This window comes from Carlito syrichta, unplaced genomic scaffold, assembly GCF_000164805.1.
Source record: "Carlito syrichta isolate Samal-C Ts95f unplaced genomic scaffold, Tarsius_syrichta-2.0.1 Scaffold314298, whole genome shotgun sequence".
In the NCBI taxonomy this organism is placed as follows: Eukaryota; Metazoa; Chordata; class Mammalia; order Primates; family Tarsiidae; genus Carlito; species Carlito syrichta.
In genome coordinates this window covers 49,955-57,910 of record NW_007258394.1, presented here as the reverse complement: position 1 = coordinate 57,910, position 7,956 = coordinate 49,955, and positions in this window count along the sequence as shown.

Here is a 7,956-nt window from a genome sequence, read left to right as displayed (position 1 = left end):
CGGAGGACGGCGGGGGTGTCCGGGCTTGAGGCTGCGCCCGGGGCGGGGGATCCGGCGGTGGGTGCTGCCCTGCCACGCTGAGGGAGTGTCGGGACCCAGTTCGCCTCCCGGGCGTCCGGGGTGGAGAATGTGGAGTCCTGGTTTCCCGGGGCTTTATCTTGTCACCCAGTTATGCAAATAGAGCGTATTCCTTAGACACAATTAGATCACACTGGAAAGCGAGAGAAAAGTAAAAGTAGCCGCAGTCCGGAAATCTTAGTCTCTAGGCCTACGTAAATGTTTTTATTATAAAATGAGATTTTCCTGTTGCTTTAAAAAAAACTTCTGTTAGTATTATGGTGATGAAACAATTTATTGTGTAAAAATACACATAACGTTTACCTGGTAGTTCATCAAAATTTGCTACTATTTTAACCATGTGGAAGCGTATAATTCAGTGACATTAATTACATTCATACCACTGTTTTGCTTTTTTAAAAATTATGATCTCTTAAACTCACGGAATGCATTTGTTCATCTTTTGGTTAAAATTGGTGCTGGTATTATGACCCCACTAACATTTTTTTGTCAGGATGCTTAAAATTGTGTTTAGAGCTTATTTCCTATAGAGCACATTTTTGTGAAGCTGTACGTGGTCAACAAGTGAGGTTTGTACAGAAAATGAGCAACATCTTGTTTGTTAGGGTGATTATCTTTCAGAATGCAACAACTAGTATATAAATTGCAGTTTTAAACAAAGGCAGAGTTTTACAGCTATTTGCAGCACACTCTGTCTTGCATAGGCCAGAGATCAGAGCATGACCTTCTTCCTAATTTAAAAGTGGTGTCCAAGAAAGAATTATTATGTTTCAGATTACTTGCAGTTCAAACCTGAAAACTCAACATTAGGTTGTTGTTCTGCAAGGAAATGTCAGTGAGTGGGATGAGTAGTCATTTGATTAAGCAAGTTCAGGGAACCTCCACGTGCTTAAGAAAGGCAGAATTTGGTTAAAAAATAAACACCCTTAGCCGGGCTTCGGTGGCTCAGCCTGTAATCCCGCGCCTTGGGAGACTGAGGTCAGTGGATTGCCTGAGCCCGCAGGTTCGAGACCCGCCTGGGCAACTTGGCGAGACCTCATCTCTACAATAATTCAAAAATTAGCCGGGTGTGGTAGTGCGCGTCTGTAGTTCCAGCTACTTGGAAGGCTGAAGTGGAAGGATCGCCGGAGCCCAGCAGGTTGAGGCTGTGGTGGCTGGGAGCGACCACTGCACTCCAGTCTGGGTGACAGAGTGAGACTCCAACTCAAAAAATAAAAAAATAAAAAATAAACACCCAAACCCTTCTTACTGAAAGCTAAAAAGATAGGAATGTTGTGAAGGTAAACCTCAATATGCACTTAAAAAGGAAACTGACAAAAGCATGAAAAACAGTATCTGTACTACCAGTGAGTTTTCTGTGACTTCTGGTATCTGGTACACATTAGTGGATATATACTGTGTGATGTCAGAGCGTTGCTGGAGAGTAAAAGTATGTAGAGTAAAACACAACTCATTGTATTTTGAAGTTTTCAATATTTTGTGTTACAAACAATCTGAAAGAGGTTTTGTATGCATTCCTGTGACTCTCAGGTGAATTGTTGGGCTTTCTACAAAAGCCTTTTTTCCCTTTTCTATCTTAAATTTCTTTCCTTGTTTTATTTTACTAAGTAGCACCTGTCACTCTAACATACTATATATCTGTCTTTTTATATTCACTGCTCTTACCTTAGTTTGTGGGACATAGTAGGTTCTCGATAAATGTATGCTGAATTAATGAAATGATGAATCCAAATTGGGAGAGAAAACTTGACAGTATTTAATGTCCTCCTTTTGTTTTAGAGCCAGTTGCCAAGTTAACCCTTAATACCTAAAATGGAAATAAACCAGATAAAACTGAAAATGACTCAAATTTCTCAATTCAGAACAATCTTTTTATTTTGAATAAATGTAGACTTACAGAGGGTTGCGAAAATTGTACAGAGTTCTCATACCTTTTATCCAGTTTACCTAATAAAGTTAATATCTTGCATTGCCATAGTACACTCCTCAAAATCAAGAAATTTACATTGGTATAACACTATTAAACTTCAGACTTTTAAAAAGTTCGTCTGTTCTTTACTAATATTCTTTTTCTGTTCCAGGATCCAGTCTAGAATTCCTCATTATATTTAGTTGCCATGTTTACTTGGTCTCCTTCTATCTGTGACAGTTCTTCATTCAGTCTTTCTTTGTTTTTAATGGCCTTGATGTTTTTGAGTATTTTGTATTATTTTAGAATGTCCCTTAGCTTGGTTGAGTCTGATATTTTCTTGGACTTAGATTGAGGATGAGGCTATGTTTTATTACTCATGTTAACCTTGATCCAGTGGTATCTGTCAGATTTCACTATGGGAGCCTTACTGTCTTTTCTTTTGTAGCAGTAATTATTTGGGGGAAGATAGTTTGGTACTTTATGTACAAATACCCTGTTTCTCCTTAAGTTTGGTCCATTAAGTAACATTCATTGGCGGATCTTGCCAGCAGCAATGATTATTGTGGGTGTTGGAACGTGACTTGCTCTTTCTCTCTTTCCTTCTACACTTATTCATTGAAATATTTTGTGAGAAAGAGCTGTCCCTTCTCTCCCTTTTGTGTGTCTATTCAGTTATGTTAGTGTGTGCTCTTGGATACTTATTTTTTTCTTTGGACTGTAACATAGTGCTGTTGTTATTTATTTTGTTGCTAAAATTACTCAAGCTTTGTCCAATGGGAACTGTGCTCCTTTGATGTGCCCCCTTCTTTTTTGAGTTTTTCCACACCCAAAACAATATTGCATATTTTCACTGCTCCAGCCTAGCGTTAGTCACTTCTCTAAGGAGCTCTGGTTCTTTTTGTTGAATGGTATTTAGAAACCAAGTTTGGGGCACTCTAGATATGAGTTTATTTCTTAATTAGTAAATAGTATAAATATTATTTTAAACCTTTAAATATGTACCAGAAGCACTTTTAAGTAGTGATTATCTTAGAAAACTGATGGTTTATTATTGGTTTATAAAATATTCCCTATGTGTATTCACACTGGTAGGAAAATAAAAATAAACTAGTTAATGGGACTTTGAAAGGGAAAGAAATCACATTGCCTACCAGGTGAAGAAGCAAAATAGCAAAAAGAAGAAAATCTTCTTGAAAAATGCTGAGCTCTTGGTTGCAAGTTTCTCTATTCTTTTCGTAGCCATTTTCCGTGTGGGAGTGAAGCTGTGTTAAGACATTAAGCTCTGGGAGGAGAGTCCTGAGGGTAAGATCTGGCCTAAGTTCCTTGTCGGGCCTGGGTGTTCACAGTTGTGGTGTAATCTCAAGTGGATAAATGGCATCTTTCTTTCATCGTCAGAAGTTTGTTAGAAATTGGGAGGAAGCCTACAGCATCAGGATACCTGAGTTCATTGGAAGACTTAGCTACTGTGGATAGCTATGTTCACTATGTTCCAGGTCTGTTAGAGTTTGAAAGGCCCTTGAGTTCTTCAGCTTTATCTGTGTTCATGATTGCAGAGGCTGGGCTAACCCTCTCTTTGATTGAAGGACTAGAATCCTTGCTGTATTCACAGGCATTTGCCCTCATTTTTCTATTTGTCAATCTTTTCATCACCTCTTTACAAATATTTCACTGTTGCGCCTGGCAGCGTGTGCCTGTGTCCCAGAGCTTTGGGAGGCAGAGATGGGAGAATCACTTACGCCCAGGAGTTGAAGACCAGTCTGGGCAATGCAGCAAGACCTTGTCTCAAAACAAGAAAAAAAATTTGCTGACCTCTTTGGACATTTCTGCAGCAGCTACTTCAGGACAGACCGACTTAGAGACTTATTTTGGGTGCTGATTTTACTGTGGATGAAAGTTTCCAGAGCTACGTCACTGTCATTTATGTTTTTTCTCTGGGTGCATTTCTTCAAAATATTTCTCTCTGGCCTCAACTTCCTTCTCTTTAGCCTCATCGCCAGATTTCTCTTCATCCATGGCAATGTTCCAGTTCTTTTCATACTTTAGTTTTCTTTCTCTTTTGTCTGTTTCTCAGGTTTTGCTACAAGTCTCACTTCCTCTTTCCTCTGTTTTTCAGCTTCCCCCTGAGAAGGTGTTTCTGCTTCTCTTTTGTGATGCTGGAACTCAGCAAGGATGGAGCTTGCTCGGAAGCTCCCTCTCCTCTCCCAGCATTCTTTTGCTGTTATGTGTTTTCAAATCTCCCTTTATAGGCCTTGGGTTACTTTATCACTTCTTTCATTTTCCCTCTCCTTCGCTTTTGTTTCTTTTGAATACTTGTTCTTATCCTACTCCCCTTTTTCACAGCAAGGCTTCATTTCTCTGCCAGAACTTTGGTAGCCCCCTCAACATGCATGATTCCTAATGTAGCTCTTTTTTTTTTTTTTGAGTTGGAGTCTCAGTCCTTCGCCCAGACTGGAGTGCAGTGACCACTCCAGCATCAACCTGTTGGGCTCCAGTGATCCTTCTGCCTCAGCCTTCCAAGTAGCAGGAACTACAGGCGCACACTACCACGCCCGGCTAATTTTTTTGATTTATTGTAGAGATGAGGTCTCACTATGTTGCCCAGGCTGGTCTTGAACCCATGAGCTCAGGCAGTCCTCTTGCCTTGGCCTCCCAAAGTGCTGGGATTACAAGCTCCAGCCACTGCACCGGTCCCCTAATGTAGCTCTTAACTTGACTCTGGACCTTGGAACATGGCTGTAGCTTCTTTGTTTTAGCAGGATGATTGCATTCTGGAGTGTCTTCTTCACATCTCAGTTTACAGTCTTTTCTTTTGACAATAGTAGCGGCACCCTCCTGCTGAGAGCAGGAGACAATGAATAGGTATTGGTTTATAGCAAATGTTGAAGGTGATGACTTCGGTTTTAATATCGTAGGTGAAAAGTGACTCCTTTAAATTTGCTTCACAGTGATGGGAGATGAGGGGGCAGCATTTTCAGGGGATATGACATTGTCTATGACTTAGTGCATAGAGTAGTGGGCCAGTTCGTGGCAGGTTGTGAGACCTTTTGTCCATCTCACACTCATAGACCCTACAGCTCTTGTTTCATGAGTCTTTAGTTTGTCAGTTCAGTGGCTATCTATGGGTGTTTTTGGAGCAGAATGATAGCTGTTACTGATGGATCTTTTCTACCTGACAATAATGTCTGAGCACATTTACTCCTAGATAAAGAAGCTTGTAGAGTCCAGAAGATGACTGAGTGATTGCTTTCCAGACTGAACCAAGAGTCATATTAGAGAAATTCTGGAGAAATGCAGGTGATGTGAGCAGAGAGCTGTGTATGTGCAACAAATATTAGCAGGTTTGCTGTCAGAGTGTGGCATCCCAGAACCTCCAAAGACTGTTTTCTGTTGCTGCTCCAGGCTGGCACTGCATCCCCAGATTCAGGGAAACACTGCTTATATTGCTTCTTTTCTTCAACTTTTATGTTTTCTTCCATTGTTGCTGGATACTACTTTTCTTTGTTTCTGTGTGTGTGTTTTTTGTTTTTTTTGGTATGTTTTGTTTTGTTAGCACTTTGCTATTGTTCTATACCTGTTTTTGTCTTAAATCTGTTCTCAGAGTTCAGCTATCCTTTTTTGATTTGGTTGCTGACTTGGCTAAAACAGAACTAGTTTCACCTGGGTTTCTTCTTTTTGTAGTTGTTTGAGCTGCAGCCTCTACCTGTACCCGAGTCCCCCTTGGGGCTATGCTGTGCTGTCCCTTCAATTCTAGGAGCTTGCTTTGTTTCTTAAGCAGAATTTTTTTTTTTGTTTTGAGTTGGAGTCTTACTCTGTCTTCCAGACTGGAGTTCAGTGGCCACGCCTGACCACCGCAGCCTTGACCTGCTGGGCTCTGGCGATCCTTCCGCCTCAGCCTTCGAAGTAGCTGGAACTACAGGCATGCGCTACCATGCCCGGCTAATTTTTGATTTATTGTAGAGGTGAGGTCTTGCCAAGTTGCCCAGGCGGGTCTCGAACCCGCGGGCTCAGGCAATCCACTCACCTCAGCCTCCCAAAGCATGGGATTACAGGCTGAGCCATTGAGCTCGGCTTCTTAAGCAGAATTATCAATCACCTTGCTGATTATGAAAGTATGGGTAGCAGTTTAGGCAACATAGACAAAGAGGGAGAGCCCTCTCATCCCACCTTCCAGAGGAGATAGTGGCTACAAACACTTTGTTGATAAGGCTTTTATGTGCATATGCAAACTGTGCTTTATTTTTCCTATGTTTTGAAACATAAACAAAGAGTATACAGTACACAGTGAAGCAGTTGTGTTGATGCATAATAATCCTAGTACATTCCTTTTAGGTGCTGTATGGCATTTCTTCCTGTAAAGTGCTGCACTTTTATTTAGGCCTGTTGATGGACAGGTGGGTTATTTTTAGAATTGTGTTATAGAGTGCTCTGGTGAACACCCATGAAATATCTGTATGTCTGGGAGTGTATTTTTCCGGCGTAGATTTTTAGAAGTGAAATTCCTGGGACATGAGGAATGTGCCTTTATATTTGAAATCTTTAACTAGAATTCATTTTTGTGAGATTTTATTTATTTCTATTTGCCAAGCCAATTGTCCTAATACAGTGTATTGACTAGTATAATCTATCCCACTGACTTGTAATGCTACGTCTATCAAATACCAAATATATATGTGTGTATAATCCTATTTATCTATTTGCATAGTCCTTCAGTCATACACAGTGTTTTTGTTGTGTGACTTTATAGTAATCTTGTCTGGTAGAACAAATTTTTCCCCCTCTAACAAGTTATCTTGATTATTCTTCGTCTTTTACTCATTTGCTTAAGTTTTAAAATATGCTTATCAAGCCCAAGAAGAGATATTGGAATTTGGTTAGGGTTTTATTTGGTTAAGGTTTGATTTGCATATTAACTTAGGAAGAATTAGCACCTTAAAAATATTAGTCCTCCCATACTTAAGATTTATTTGGTTCTACTATGTCTTTTGGCAAAGTTTGCTTTTTCTCTACTAAGATATTGTACATTTTTTTCATTCATGCGTGTATTCCACAGTAAGAATAAATCATAATTTTAAGCTATAACATTTTTAAAAGATAAAGGAGAATTTGTGGCACAGCTGCATTAACAAAACAGACTAAAGTTCAACACTAAACAGGTGTTCTCTGTTCCCATGGTGGAATAAATACACAATTATGTATAAAATTCCACTAAAGATCTGAGATGAGGCAAATAACCCTTTGATGTGAACTGCCCAGGTAGGCTACAAATAATTTCTGTGAGCATTTCACGGCAAGATGGAAAAACCCCCACAGTGACCAGGCAAACCTCTCACTTCATGCACCTGGTCTTGGCTTGTCTTGCCTCCTCAGCCACATCCAAATCCAGAAAAGCTTCTGCACCTTTTGCTCAAAAATTCAACTCCAAGTCCGTGAGGTCCTCAGCACAGAGTGATGTGAATGAGCCTTTGTGCAGCCTTTGTCCAGAACCTCCAGGGAAATCATATGTACAAACACAGAGCACAGCAGCATTTCCTTAAACAATAATTTTATTTTTTGAATTGGAGTCTCTTTTGCCCAGGCTGGAGTGCAGTGGCACACTCATGGCCACCCCAGCGCCAACCTACTGGGCTCCGGCGATCCTTTCAACTCAGCCTTCCAAGTAACTGGAACTACAGGTGCACGCTACCACGCCTGGCTATTTATTTATTTATTTACTTACTTATTTATTTATTGTAGAGACACAGTCTTGCCAAGTTGCCCGGACTGGTCTCAAACCTGCTGGCTAAGGCAATCCACTTGCCTCAACCTCCCAAAGTGCTGGGATTACAGGCTGAGCCACCGAGTGTGGCCTAAACAATAGTTTTAACTGTTTTTTTTTTTTTTTTTTTTTGAGTTGGAGTCTCACTCGGTCACCCAGACTGGAGTACAGTGGCCGCTCCCGGCTACCGCAGCCTCGCCTGCTGGGCTCG